The sequence below is a fragment of the Pituophis catenifer genome, unplaced genomic scaffold, assembly GCF_029215685.1.
Source record: "Pituophis catenifer annectens isolate HBS135680 unplaced genomic scaffold, rPitCat1.0.hap2 SCAF_12, whole genome shotgun sequence".
In the NCBI taxonomy this organism is placed as follows: Eukaryota; Metazoa; Chordata; class Lepidosauria; order Squamata; family Colubridae; genus Pituophis; species Pituophis catenifer.
The window spans coordinates 19,793,654-19,809,708 of NW_027256892.1; the positions used below are offsets into that span (position 1 = coordinate 19,793,654).

The 16,055-nt window shown below is 42.6% G+C and overlaps 1 protein-coding gene across 4 annotated transcripts in view; it reads right to left on the bottom strand.

Annotated features, from left to right (window-relative positions):
- LOC139323323 (opioid-binding protein/cell adhesion molecule) overlaps positions 1–16,055 on the bottom strand; it is a 484,189-nt gene that overhangs the window by 336,186 nt on the left and 131,948 nt on the right. The window lies entirely within an intron of this gene.

Genomic DNA, 16,055 nt, shown 5'->3' on the forward strand with positions numbered 1-16,055 from the left:
AGATTTAATGACTTCGTCAACGCAGCCACAGACGTGTGACTGTCACCTTCTCTTCTGAGATCAGCCAAAGAAGGTCTCTCTCTCTCTCCCCCTCCCTCTCCCCCCCCTCTAAATAGAGAGAGGAATAGAGTAGAAGGAAGGAAGGAAGGAAGGAAGGAAGGAAGGAAGGAAGGAAAGAAAGAAAGAAAGAAAGAAAGAAAGAAAGAAAGAAAGAAAGAAAGAAAGAAAGAAAGAAAAAGGAGGGAGGGAGGGAAGGAAGGAAGGAAGGAAGGAAGGAAGGAAGGAAGGAAGAATAGAGTATGAGGAAAGGAGGAAGGAAGGAAGGAAGAAAGGAAGGAAGGAAGGAAGAAAGGAAGGAAGGAAGAAAGAAAGAAAGAAAGAGGAGGGACAGAGAGAAAGAGGGAGGGAGGAAAAAATTAAATAAATAAATAGGGAGGGAGGGTGGGAAGAAAGAAAGAAAATAAGAAAGAAAGAAAGAAAGAAAGAAAGAAAGAAAGAAAGGGGAGGGAGAGAGAGAGAAAGAGGGAGGGAGGGAGGAAATAAATAAATAAAAAGGGAGGGAGGGAGGAAGAAAGAAAAAGAAAGAAAGAAAGAAAAGAAAGAAAGAAAGGAAGGAAGGAAGAAAGAGGAGGGAGAGAGAGAAAGAGGGAGGGAGGAAATAGTTGAGGAACAATAAAGGACACTGCTTAGAAGCATCTTAATTTTTCTTTCTTGGTTTTCGGAGACCGACATAATGCCAAGACCATAATGGCATGTTTTTCATGTCTCATCTGTTTTCTTTAAGATGAACTCCATCCCAAAACTTAATTTAATTAATTGGACTGTATTCCCCACACATTTCTATATGAATAGGCAACACCCTAGATGATAAGCTCAAGATCCAGAGGGATCTTGACAGACTTGAACACTGGGCCCTATCTAACAAAATGAAATTCAATGTAGAGAAAAGCAAAGTCTTACACTTAGGCAAGAAAAACCAAAAGTGCACATATAGACTGGGTGAAACCAGGCTTAATAGCAGTGACTGTGAGAGGGAACTTGGAGTCTTAGTGGACAACCAATTAAATATGAGCCAAGAATGTGTGGTGGCACCCAAAAATGCCAATGCAATCCTAAATTGCATTAACAGAGGGATACAATCAAGATTAAGTGAGGTACTAATACTACTCTATAAAGCCTTAGAAAGACCACACCTAGAGTACTGCACCCAGTTTTGGTCACCATACTATAAAAAAGATGTTGCGACTCTAGAAAGAGTGCAGAGAAGAGCAACCAAGATGATTAGGGGACTGGAGGCTAAAACATACAATGAACGGTTGCAGGAACTGGGCATGGCTAGTCTAGTGAAGAGAAGGACCAGGGGAGACAGGATAGCAGTCTTCCAATATTTGAGGGGCTGCCACAGAGAGGAGAGGGTCAAACTATTCTCCAAAGCACCTGAAGGCCAGACAAGGAATAATGGATGGAAACTGAACAAGGAGAGATTCAACCTGGAAGTAAGGAGAAATTTTTTGACAGTGAGAGCAATCAACTAATGGAACAGAAGTTGCCTTCAGAAATTGTTGGAGCTTCATTACTAGAGGCTTTCAAGAAGAGACTGGCGAGATCCAGCCATGAATGGTGTGAATGAGTTTTTAATGTTTTTAATTTTTAAATGGTTTTTTTTATAATGATTTTTTAGAATGTATTGTGAGCCGCCCTGAGTCTTCGGAGGGGGGCAGCATATAAATTGAATTAATTAAATTAAATTACAAGGTCCCTTCCAACTCTGTTAATCTGTAAATATTGCTAGCGCCACTAAGGTTATTTTCAGAGAGGCTTTTCACTTACAAATGATATGTAATTCATAAATTAACCTACAGCTCTGAACATTAAATATGTTCATTTGATATTAACTCAGTGAAAATCAATAGGAGTTGCTCAACATGAAAGATTTTCAAGTTGGGAGTATGAAATGCACTTTTATTTCTGTGTCAGTAATCTAATGTGCATGACAATGCTTCTTTTCCCACAAATGAACATTTTTCCTTTCTCTTTTTTCCGTCTCTTTGCTCATATTATTTTTCCTCGAGAATTGTCACCGTGTCGTAGCTTTTATCTCTGAGTAAGTACTTTCTCTGAAATACCTTTTATTCTTTTCAGTTCCCTCCCTATTTCTCCTTCCCGTAACGGGCTTCTTTTCTGAGAAACAGAGAAATGAACAGAAACTATCATTAATGAAAGTAAATAACTTTCATTAGCTATTCTGAAAGCTCCAAAAGACTGCATAATTAAAGTGATAACATAAAAGTTAAAATATGTAGAACAAAAATTGTGGGATTAAAGTAAATCAGCCTGGAGGGGAAAAAAAAAACAAAACACAAAAGAAAAAAAAAAAGCTGAAGGTAATAATACCTGAAAATTAAAAGTGTTTTTTTAAGCAATATTAATTACTCCCCAGCTGCTCAGCTGATAAATCATCAAATACAGGCATCTTATTCTGGAGTTTGTTTCAAGAAATTGAAGAAACAGGAAAAATGCCAGGATTCAACCTTCTGCCGCAATTTCACTCAGTCTAAAGCCTTGCAACCATATTTAAGCCAGAATCTGATGCCAAATTGATAAGTTTGATATTGGAAGGGTTTTTAACATGTAGGGAATAATAATCATACTGAAGTTAAATCATAGTAAAGCAACTAAATCAACATTAGCTTCAAATCTAGAGGTTTTACAGCCTGAGGTTAATCAATATTTCTTTGATTTGTTTGTGAAGAAAACGGCTATGGCCACTTAAAACCCCAAATATGAAAAAAAAAAAACCCAATGAACCCTCGTCACTGCTGGTGATGACAATCAAAGAAATTACTTGACAAGATCCATTTCTCAAGGTTGACTCAGCCTTCCATCCTTCCGAGGTAGGTAAAATGAGGACCCGGTTTGTGGGGGCAATAAGCTGACTTTGTATAAAAAAAGAACACCGCTTGGTGGTGGTGGTGGGGGCAAAAAGCCCTACTAAGCAGGTATATACAAAAATATGAAGGCTATTGCTTAATGCATTGTAAGCCGCCCTGAGTCTCTGGAGAAGGGTGGCATATTGATTGATTGATTGATTGATTGATTGATTGATTGATTGACTGATTGATTGATTCGATTTATATGCCGCCCTTCTCCGGAGACTCAGGGTTGCTTACAAGGCGTTAAGCAATAGCCTTCATACTTTTGTATATTTATACAAAGTCAGCTTATTTCCCCCACAAACTGAGTCCTCATTTAACCTACCTTAGAAAGGATGGAAGGCTGAGTCAACCTTGAGCCTGGTGAGATTCAAACCTGCAGTAATTGCAGGCAGCTGTGTTAATAACAGGGTGCTTTAAACCACTGTACTACCAAGGCTCTTGTATATAAATATAAATCGAACAAATAAATAAATAAATAAATTTCACCCTGAAGTCCCCGGGCTGGCTGGCAAAACCACATCTTCAGGGCATTTTGGAAGAGTGTCATGATGGAGGCCAATCTTATGTCTACAGGTATGATTTTCCATAGGAAGGGAGCCACCACAGAGAAGGCCTTCTTGGTCCCACCAAGTTAGTAAGTAAGGTGACTATTCTAATCCAGGCTTCCCCAAACCACGAAGCAGACTCAGGGGTGAAATCCAGCAGGTTCTGACAGGTTCTGGAGAACCGGTAGTGGAAATTTTGAGCAGTTCGGAGAACCGGCAAATACCACCTCTGGCTGGCCCCAGAGTTGGGTGGGAATGGAGATTTTGCAATATCCTTCCCCTGGAGTGGGGAGGGAATGGAGATTTAGCAGTATCCTTCCCCTGGAGTGGGGTGGGAATGGAGATTTTGCCATATCCTTCCCCTGCCATGCCCACCAAGCGACGCCCACACCCACCAAGCCACGCCCACAGAACCGGTAGTAAAAAAAACAAAAACAAACTCTTTTTGTTAAGTTACTGTGAATTTTTCTCATTCACATCCAGCAAAGTCTTTCAAGGGTGAATTTACAGTCACAGACCTTATCTGGCTTGGGGAGCTGCCAGGCCGATATCTTCAAAACTTGGCAAGGAGTCACGAACCAATTAAGTGAACTACTTGTTTCCTGCAAACTCCACTCCCTTTTCGCTCCTCTTTTATTGCCTCTGGGAGGGGCCATTCATCGTCCACCTGTGGCCGTACTCCCAAGTCGACCCTTATTCTTCAGCTGTTCCCTTCATCTGGCAACTCTGCGCATGCGCACACTGGGAACAGGCTCCAGCTGTTCGTCTGCCTCACTGATGTCCGACTCCGAAGGCAGCTGATAACTGTCAGACGGCCCTGGCTCACTCTCTGCCTCCGACGCAGAGCCCTCGTCAGAGCCTTCCCCAGACTCTAGGACTTGCCCATGTTCCTCCCCAACCTCCTCACTGTCCGAATCTGCTGCCAGCAGACCACTGTTGTGGTGGACCACAACAATGACATCTCTTTTCATTTCATGTATGGAATTCAGTTGGGCTGACAGTTAAATCTGACCTATGATCAGTGGTGGGATTCAGCCAGTTCACACCACTTCGGGAGAACCAGTTGTTAACTTTCTGAGCAGTTTGTTAAACTGGTTGTTGGAAGAAATCATTAGGGCAGAGAACCGGTTGTCAAATTACTTGAATCCCACCACTGCCTATGATCTAGCAGTGGGATTACACACCTCCCCCATTCTTTACTCAGCACAGATGGCCAGTTTAGGAACTCTAGAACAAAATGTGTGGAATATGCACCATTCTTAAGGACGTCCACATGTTGCAATGCAAAGTTAAGATGCCTGGACTTTTGAGTGAGGATATGCTTGTATGGCTAACACGCTACTTGAAAAACCATCAAGAAATTCTAGCTAAGAGTTATACCTCATATTGTTCTGGAAGCATACGTCCTCATGCAGTTTTGTCTTGATTAGTTGTGAGGACTTATTTGTGACAAAAATGGAAACTCACACATACACAATATAACTACAATCTGTCCGAACTTTGGACACCACACCCCTACCATCTCTTTTGGCTAAGCCATTATCAAGATGGACTTTATATTGAATTCTGATCATCTCCATCAATACAGACTTAAAATCATCATCAGCACATATTTTGGAACATAAGAAAGGAAAGAAGGAAGGAAGGAAGGAAGGAAGGAAGGAAGGAAGGAAGACCAAAAGTTCAGAAAAAATAGAGTTAATAGAGAAGGAAGGAAGGAAGGAAGGAAGGAAGGAAGGAAGGAAGGAAAAAGGAGGGAGGGAAGGAAGGAAGAATAGAGTATGAGGAAAGGAGGAAAGAAGGAAGGAAGGAAGGAAGGAAGGAAGGAAGGAAGGAAGGAAGGAAGGAAGGAAAAAGGAGGGAAGGAAGGAAGGAAGAATAGAGTATGAGGAAGGAAGAAAGGAAGGAAGGAAGGAAGGAAGGAAGACCAAAAGTTCAGAAAAAATAGTGTTAATAGAAAAGGAAGGAAGGAAGGAAGGAAGGAAGGAAGGAAGGAAGGAAGGAAGGAAGGAAAAAGGAGGGAGGGAAGGAAGGAGGGAGGGAGGGAGGGAGGAAGGCAGGCAGGCTACTGGCTGAATCTAGAGTCCAGACCAAATTGATTTTCAGGTGAAACAAAAGGAATTTCAGTTAACAAAATGCCAGACGTGAGTTCAATGAACATACCCTGCATTCAAAATCCTGCAAGCATTGCTTGTGTGTGCATGCCTTAATTATTTCCCTTTGTTATTTTTATTCTGATTTTGCAAAATGAAAGGAAAAGAGCTATAAATCTAAGATAGCCCACAGGATGTTTTGTTTTGTTTTAATGCACACAGCACAAATCAAGACAATAAAACAAGACAAATGATACAAAGCGAAGTCGAGTCAGTTTGGTCTTCTGACTGCAAGCAACTCAGAGCTGAGTTTGCACTTAAAAACCAGAAAACACAGCTGCCAGGGGAAAAGGAGGCCTGCCTAAAAATCAATAGGGAAGCCAATTTATAACAGCAATGAATTTCTTAAATAAGATTTTATGGGTCTTCACAGCCAATGAAAAACATGGAACAAAGTGAATAAGGCTATTTAGTGGCTCACGCCAGAGCAATATTACTCAACTCCGGCAAGTAGAATCTATAGTGGCCAATCAACTTGCTATGCTTCTCATAAACTTTGCAAATGAGTTTGAGTAGTAATGACGGGGAGGAAAAAACAATGCAAAAATACATTAATATAAAAAAAGGGTGAAACTTAATGCAGAATATATAGGTCATTTAGCAAACTGATTGTGATTAGAACAGGACTGGAAAAAAACCAGATGACTCAAGATTCATCTTCACGCTTACACCTGTTGCAGAATTCCCATGGTTACCTAATCTCAATTTGGATGCTTGGCAAATAGGGTGGGCTTCAAAAATTTTAGCAAGTTCTCTGCCTGGTTGCTGAGTGGGCGTGGCCTAGCCGGCCTCCTGCACCATGGCGGGGGCGGGGGGGGACATTTTTCCCGTCCCCGGGCTCCAGAGCCTTTCCTCGAACCTCCAGGAGGGCGAAAACAGCCTCCCCAGGCTCCAAAGGCCCTCTGGAGGCCAGAAACGGGCCCGTTTCCGGTCTTTCCCGAACTTCCAGTAGGCCCATTTTTCGCCCTCCCCGAGCCTCCGCACACGCCCTGCACTTACCTGCATCCAAAATGGGCCGCATGGGGACTCCTGGGAGGGGAGGGGTGGGTGGGCGGGGCCAGCCAAGAGTGGGATTTGGGGGTTCTCCGAACTGCACAGAATCTTAGCTAGAGGTTCTCCCAAACCCCTGCAAACTCCCAGCAGTACCCCTGACTAGTATGTATTTATAATGTTTGCAGCATCTTGGGGTCATGCGATTGCCATTTGTGATTTTCCCGGCCAATACGCTCTCACAGAGAGGGCCTCCTCGGGGTGCCGTCGGTCAAGCAATGTCGGCTGGTGGCCCCCAGGGGGAGAGCCTTCTCTGTGGGGGCACCCGCCCTGTGGAATGAGCTACCTCCTGGAATACGACTGATCCCGGACCTCTGAACCTTCCGTAAGGTCCTGAAGACTTATTTATTCCAGCAAGCCGGCCTAGCCTAATGGGTTTTTAATGGGTTTTTTAAATTTTATAGACTTGGGGTTTTAAAATGGGAGGCCGATTGATTTAATCTTTTTTTAATTACCTTAACTTTTGTATTGTATGTATTTTAATTTTGGCTGTTCACCGCCCTGAGTCCCTGTTGTGGCTCCGTCCTCCGAGCCTATCTTATCGGAGGAAAAAGGCTCCGAACATGAAGGAGAGGAGACGGCCAGGCCTCCCTCTCCAGGACCCGCCTCTCTGGCAATGCCTCAGGTGTCTCCCGAAGGAGAAGAGATTGGCCAGGAGCCAGGTGTTTCCGAGCCATTGGATAGTGATGAAGAAACGTTGTGGTTGGATCCATGCCAGCGTCGGCAAGACAAGCGTGCCAGAGATTAAGCTGAGTCACTGGACCACACCCCACAGGCTATAAAAGGGAGTGTGGTGGCCATTCGGACTCTGTGACGGACAAAGCTAATCTCTGGCAACTCACTTTGCACCTTTGGACACAACGCCTATTTGCTGTGGATTTAATTACAAACTGGACTATTCAAACTGTGTGTATTTTTGTCTGTGTTATCGGAGTAAAAGTTCTTGGCAGGCAGCCATGGAGTTGCTGCCAAGTTCCTTATCACTGACGTTGAGTGTTTGAAGAGTTTATTTAACCCTCGGCTGGCTGGTTGGGTGTGTGTGTGGTACGGGGACAGAACAGTCCCCTTGGGAGAAGGGCGGTATACAAATTAAATTAATAATAATAATAACTGGTTTCTGACAATGCGGGGGTGGGGGGGAGCCAGATTTGCTTAGCAACCACAGGGTTCATTTAACAGCTGCCATGATTTGCTTAGCAACTGTGGCAAAGGAGTTGTAAAATCGGTTTTGATTCACTCAACAAATGCTTTGCTTAGCAGCAGAAATTCTGGACTCAATTGTAGTCATACGTCGAAGACTAACTGTATTACAGATATTCTTAGAGGAGTAACAGAATGTTTTCCCTTGTAATTTTTTAGCTTTTTTTTTTTTTTAGAATGTTGTATATTATATGGGACATCACAGTTCCATGATCCTGACATACATTTATTGGATGGAGAAGGTAAATACTCTGTTTCCCCGAAAATAAGACATCCCCTGATAATAAGCTCAGTCAGGCTTTAGAGCACATGCACTAAAATAAGCCTCCCCCCCAAAAATAAGCCCTCCCAAAAACATTTAAATGCAGAGCTGGAAATTTATTTTGTTTATTTATTGTCATATCTATATGCTGCCCTTCTCCCGAGGGACTCGGGGCGACTCACAGAATAAAACAACCCAACAATAAATAGAATTAAAATGTTAAAACCCAATATAAAAACCCCAAATCCCCCAAATTAAAATGCACGGCAGATCAGGGAATTCGCTGAAAGAGCCATGTCTTTAGGTCGGCGTGGAAGGTGCAGAGGTCAGGGCCCATCCAGAGCCCAGTGGGTAAACCATTCCAGAGGGTCGGTGCGACCACAGAGAATGTCCTCATCCTGGGGGCCGCCAGCCGACACTGTTTGGCCGATGGGACCCGGAGGAAATCAGGTAAGATGGCAAGAGGAGCCCCAATCTTGCTCCACACACCCCAAAATAATAAGACCTGTTTCCCCAAAAATAAGGCTAAGTGCTTCTTTCGGGGTTCAAAAAAATATAAGACAGGGTCTTATTTTTGGAAAAACATGGTATGACATAGAGGTTCTACCAGCTCCAGCGATGATGATTGCACACAATGACTGCCTCACCGTTCTCATAAAAGGATGATGTATGTTGATAATATGACTGCATTAACAGTCTTTCTCCTACAATGAAATTAAAATTGATGCAACTAATCAAGCTATCTCTAGAAAAAAAAGGGGGGGGGGACTTAAACAGCAAACAATAACACCTCTGCAAAAGATTACAGAAGGAAAACCTTGGATGTAATTCAAAATACCAACTTAAACAGCTGTATTCTGACACCTGCTTTGCAAATGCAAGGGATAGGGTGATCGAAAGAAAGAACATTCATTTCTAAAAAAAAAACAACATCTAAAAATTGAGAGTGACTCAGGCAAAAGCCTTGTGCACATGCCCTATAAATTTGAGCATTTTCACCAAAGGAGTATTAGTGGCTAAGATGCTGAGCTTGTCAATCGAAAGGTCGTCAGTTCAGCGGTTCGAATCCCTAGCGCCGCGTAATGGGGTGAGCTCCCGTTACTTTTCCCAGCTTCTGCCAACCTAGCAGTTCGAAAGCACGTAAAAAATGCAAGGAGAAAAATAGGGACCACCTTTGGTGGGAAGGTTACAGTGTTCTGTGCGCCTTTGGAGTTTAGTCATGCCGGCCATATGACCACGGAGACGTCTTCGGACAGCGCTGGCTTTTCGGCTTTGAAACGGAGATGAGCAATGCCTCCTAGAGTTGGGAACAACTAGCACATATGTAGGAGGGGAACCTTTACCTTTTAAACATAAAAAAAAGTTTTCTGTCTAGTCTTGCAGACTAGCAGACAGGTAAGTTCAAACAGTTGTAGAATCTGAATTTACAAAGCCAACCCTGTGCTTGGTGATCAGGAAAGTTTTTCTTTTTTCCTAGAAAAGTTTTGTTGTTTTTTTTTCAGGAAAAGTTATAGGTTTTTCTGAGAATAGAATGGATCGTGGAAAAATGCTGATGACTAGACCTTTTGCTAAATGTTTCCACTATGGACTTTCCATTATTGGTGAGTCATGCTTGACAAAATTAAAAAAAAAAAAAAAATAAAATTCAATCTTTTGAATCTAAAGTGCTTTCCACCTTCTAAAAAAAAAGCTCAGGTGTGAAGGCCATCAACTCCCCCGGAACTCAACCTCCACTAGGCAGTTTATAGACAAAATAGGCCTTCTAGAAAATCTCTTTACCACCCTGGCTAGTGCAATCCAGCAGAGCTTTAGAAATGGTTAATTGCCTGCTGTTCTCACCCCACCAATTTAAAATTGCCGCGAAGTTATCTAAGGTCAAATCCTTGGCAAAACCATTCATGCACCATGGGCTTTTGTTCAAACAGATTTGGGGGATTGTATGGTGCCTAATCAAATGGGGCGGCATGCACTATGATTTTCTAAGGAAATTGCAGTTATCTATTGGAAATATTTTTTAAAAGAGAAAATAGCAATGCCTTTAGAGTAGGAAATAAAATGAGCGTGTCATAAAAAAAATAACATGAAAAGGGGAGCTGACACAATCTCTGGTGAGATTAAGCAGGATGTAATTGGGGCCAGAAGATGCAAATCAGAGCAATGGAATTACAAATGGAAGCTCCCTCTATGCCACTGAATAAGGCCCTGAGATGGGTTTCAGCAGGTTCTGACCAGTTCTGGAGAACCGGTAGCAGAAATTTTGAGTAGTTTGGAGAACCGGTAGTAAAAATTCTGACTGGCCCCGCCCCCATTTATTCTCTGCCTTCTGAGTCCCAACTGATTGGGAGGAAATGGGAATTTTGTAGTAACCTTCCCCTGGAGTGAGGTGGGAATGAAGATTTTACAGTATCCTTCCCCTGCCATGCCCACCAAGCCATGCCCACCAAGCCATGCCACACCCACCAAGCCACACCCACAGAACCGGTAGTAAAAAATTTTGAAACCGCGCACTGGCCCATATCCCAAACAGAATGAATGAATGAATGAATGAATGGATGGATGGATGGATTGATCTTTATTACTTTTCTACTGGTTTTATGAGTATGATTCTGTTTGTTGATTACAAGATAACAAACATATAGCTTTACGCAATTAATCGATTGATCAAGGTATTGGTGGATGAAGCACTATTTCAAATGCAAACAGGGACCTCAAGTAGAGCCCTAGAAGTCTTCACTCTCGGTGCCAGTTATTTATTTATTTATTTGTTTGTTTGTTTGTTTGTTTGTTTGTTTGTTTGTTCAACTTGTATGCCGCCTTTCTCCGAAGACTCAAGGCGGCTTACAATGCATTTAAAAACCATATATAAAAACATTAAAAATTAAAACATTAAAAACAATTAAAACCCATTCACACCATTCATGGCCAGATCTCACAAGATCGTAACAGCGAGATCAACGGCCCCAGGCCTGCCGGAAAAGCCAGGTCTTCACCGCTTTTCGGAAGGCCAATAGGGTGGGGATGGTCCGGATCTCAGGAGGTAACTGATTCCAGAGAGCTGGGCAGCCACAGAGAAGGCCCTCCCCCACAGCCCTGCCAGCCGGCATTGTTTAATTGACGGGACCTGGAGGAGACCAACTCTGTGGGATCTTACCGGTCACTGGGAGCAACAAGAACTTTTGGGAGATCTTGTTCAAACTCACAGACCAGGTGGGTCCAATTAGACACTGGGGCAGAACCTCCTTACTTCTGAAACAGAAATTCTTCAATGCAAGGAAAATGAAACATTATTTGTCAGGTACGAAGAATTGGGACCACATGATATGTTCCAATCAAGCTGATTTATTGCTCGTACCTAAACACAAAAAAGTCAACTAATAGGAGGCAATAAACTGGCCCTAGGTAAGAATTTGGTTTTCCCAGTTGCAATATGTGGCTGTGAAAGTTGGACCATAAGGAAGGCTGAGCACCTAAGAATTGTGGCCTTTGAACTCTGGTGCTGGAGAAGACTCCTGAGAGTCCCTTGGGCTGCAAGGCGATCCAACCGGTCAGTCCTAGAAGAGATCAACCCTGACTGCTCTTTAGAAGGCCAGATCCTGAAGAGGAAACTCAAACCCTTTGGCCACCTAATGAGAAGGAAGGAAGGACTCACTGGAGAAGAGCCGAATGCTGGGAACGATTGAGGGCAAAAGAAGAAGGGGACGGCAGAGAATGAGGTGGCTGAATGGAGTCACTGAAGCAGTCGGCGTGAGCTTAAATGGACTCCAGAGGATGGTAGAAGACAGGAAGGCCTGGAGGAACATTGTCCATGGGGTTCACAATGAGTTGGATACAACTTCGCAACTAACAACAACAGCAACAAGGTAAGAGTTAATGGAATTCAAAAGGGGTTGAATTTAGACCATTTGTGGAAACGTAACGACTCCATGCTGATTCCTGTCTTGACTCCTCCCTCAGGTTCTGCCTATCCATTCTCCTACATTATTAAACATAAGATCATATCCGTCCAAATAAAATGTTGTGATTTAAAAATAATAATGATAATAATTCTTTCGGCCTCTGAAAAGTCTACTGAAATGGTTTCTAATTATATCAAGAAGAGAGAGGGGCCCAGTACTGTCTCATTTCCAAGTGTTTGCATGTACATTTCTAACACCCTCAGTCTCCATTTCTGCCTTCAGAATCTTCTCTTCAAGAGGTAGTTATCGGAGATACTGGCACCATTTCCTTCCGTGGAAGGAGATAATACGTATTATTTGCCAAAGTAAATTTGACATTAATTAGCAGGATTCTCACTGGCAGAGACTCCTACTGAGAAGCAGATGCGTCGCCGTCTCTCAGCTATTTCTCCTCCTGCTGTGAAGATCCCTAGAAGAGCTGGATTCTCAGTGACTGCTTCGCTGTCATCACGGCTGTGTGAAAACTGACGATCACTTTCACTACTGAAAGCAGATCTCGAAACCTCTGTCCATGCTGTAAATGGAGTTTATTTGAAAGGAAATAAAGCTATTTCCACAATTGTCAGGTCACTTTCGAGAGTTTTGACATCAAAGATGTCAACTTTCCATACTCCTTAAGGCTTAAGCGATGTGCAAACGAATACTCTCTTTTAGAATCTGCAGCAAGAATAGGAACTAAGTGAATGGTTCAATTAGAGACAGCTGTCAGTCCTTCTGTCTCTCTCACACGCACACTTATACGTGCGAATACAGCCCCAAACTTACCAAGTATCTATTTTAGAATGCTGCTAGCAATCTTACAATAGTAAAGTTTGAGATTTCTCAGTCATGATAGACATGATATAAAGTCACCTTACTATCTCCAGGATAGGAAGCTCAAGACCAAAGGAAGAATAAAATTATATAAAAGCCAAATATCACTCACTCATCACAAAATCTCCAGAACTGTAAAGCCTACAAACTTGAAATTTGGCATGTATGTTCCACTTGGCTTCTAGGTGCTTGCTAAGAAAGGATTTTTCGAAATGACCATCAGATCATTAGTATTTCATATACAGTATATTCATATACAGTATATTAACATGCTCTGATGCTAATCAGTTAGACATTCTACTCACCCTCCCCACCTGAAAGGAACTCTGTCCCAACTGCCAGTTGCCTTATATTAACATTCTCTAATGCTACCCCTTTGCTAAACTGGGCATTGGCATGGCCAGTGCGTGACTTATCCGGCCTGCGGGCTGGGACATTCTACTTCCCCTCCCCCTCTGTTCCAACTGCCAATTGCCTTATATTAACATGCTCTGATGCTACGGAATTACACATTCTACATTAAGTAAGGTAGATCAGGCTGTAAATGTCAATTTATCACTCCCAATCACATAGTTTCGTAGCGAAGCACGGGCGTCCAGCTAGTTACAAAACCACTCATCACAAAAGAAATAGCAATAGCACTTAGACTTATATACCGCTTTACAGTGCTTTACAGCCTTTTTACAGAGTCAGCATCTTGTCCCCAACAACCTGGGTCCTCATTTTACCCACCTCGGAAGGATGGAAGGCTGAGTCAACCTTGAGTCTGGTGAGATTCAAACTGCAGGCAGCCGGCAGGCAGCAGAAGTAGCCTACAGTACTGCATTCTAACGACTGCACCTCCATGGCTCATATGTCCTCCATTGACCCATACATAACTGTTTTGTAACTCAATATGTGAAGAGATACATTAATAGTGATTGGGGGGGGACGGACAATGAGCACATTCAGGAATTGTCACCTAACCTAATCAAACTATCTCCAGGAGATAGAGAGAGGAATTGCAATAACTATAATGGCTTGCGCGTTTCACCAATTGTTCTAATTTAGAATAATTCTCAGTGCAAAATTTGGGTATTATTTACAGCAGCACAAAATCCTAAATAAATAATTGCCCAGCAGACCTTTGAGAGAGTCCAACTGAAGTCCAGCTGAAGATGAAACACCAGGTCTTTGATTTATATCTCTAGAAAAACCGAGGAGATCTGAAAGTTCTGGGTCACTCTGATTTATTTCATGGATTCTTCTGAGCAGCTTCTAATTCACCCACATTCTGTGTCCAAAGCACAGTAGACCTTTGATTTCTAGCCTTTAAAGGGTTGCAGTTGCTTCACAATTCTTTGGAAAAGATCTTTGTCCATAAGCAATGTTTCATGTTGAGGGATCTATACAGCCCTGGCACCATTCCTCAGATTTTGCCCTATACTAGAATGTAATCTCCAATCCATTTTACTCCATTCCATCAAACATCCATAGGAGTCTCCAACAACCACAACTAAAGCCTTGAAGAACCTTCTCATGAACATCTTAGAAAAGAGACTGTTCCATACTCTTAAGTAGACCCATAACCTCTTTACTATTACCTTCATAGAAAGAAGATCATGTACAAAAATGGTATGAGGTGCACCATGAGGACTTCTTGCCAGGAGGTGGCTTGGATTGGCCCCTGATAATTGTTGTCCCTTGCTAGCATAAGACAGCTCTCTGTGAGTTGCCTTTGACTTTATTTAAGGCCCAAGGATCACCAATTTCTTATTTATGCTTCTTGCAATGGGTAATCTTGGCATAAGGCAAAGGTAAAGGTTCCCCTCGCACATATGTGCTAGTCATTCCCGACTCTAGGGGGCGGTGCTCATCTCCGTTTCAAAGCCAAAGAGCCAGCGCTGTCCGAAGACATCTCCGTGGTCATGTGGCCAGCATGACTAAATGCCAAAGGCACACAGAACGCTGTTACCTTCCCACCAAAGGGGGTCCCTATTTTTCTACTTGCATTTTTTACGTGCTTTCGAACTGCTAGGTTGGGAGAAGTTGGGACAAGTAACGGTAGCTCACCCCGTTACGCGGCACTAGGGATTTGAACCGTTGAACTGCCGACCTTTCGATCGACAAGCTCTGCGTCTTAGCCACTGAGCCACTGCATCCCTTGGTAATCTTGGCATAGACACACATTTTAATTTATTTGATTCAACTATGTTTCCCCTAATTACATCTTACTGTCATTTTGTATTCAAAATCCCTGTGAACTAAAGAAAGCCGCATTCTGTATCAACAGAACGGTAGAAAGTATTTCCTCAATGTCCAAGTTCCAAATGAGTTAAGGACCCCAAAAAGGCATAATCTTGAGTCCCAATGAACTGATTTTGAACACTAGGTTTGTTCGAGCCCTGGTTCAGATGCACCTCTATCCAAGTCGGTTTCTGTGTTCAGAGACTTGCGTTGAAGTTCAAAAGTGAGGCAAAGATGCCAGGAAAAGAAGTAAACACTTCAATACACAGAAGACGTAGAAAAAATATGAACAATGTGACATCCAGAATGAAGAGCAAAACTTCCCAAGACATCTGTCCCAGAGGTGGGTTTCAGCAGGTTCTAACCAGTTCTGGAGAACCGGTTGCGGAAATTTTGAGTAGTTCGGAGAACTGGTAGTAAAAATTCTGACTCGCCCCACCCCCCATCTATTCTCTGCCTGCCAAGTCCCAGCTGATCGGGAAGAAATGGGGATTTTGCAATATCCTTCCCCTGGAGTGGGGTGGGAATGGAGATTTTACAGTATCCTTCCCTTTCCACGCCCACCAAGCCATGCCACGCCCACCAAGCCACACCCACAGAACCGATAGTAAAAAATTTTGAAACCCACCACTGATCTGTCCGTTTACTTTAATGAGTGAGTGAATGAATGGGAACCATAGAGTGCTTCCTTCCTTGCCTGTGTTTTGTCTTTGTTTTGTGGAATTTTCTTTTTTTTTAATCCAATTTTGTTTTTTTTCTTATTCAAACATCATCTTCCTTTAAACAGTGTGTCGTCTGGGTACAAATATTTTGTGCAAATATTTTATACAATAACAATTACAATTTACAGGCATATTTATTATTTTATCTATTCTTAATACTAATAGTAATATATACCATACCTAATACTAAAA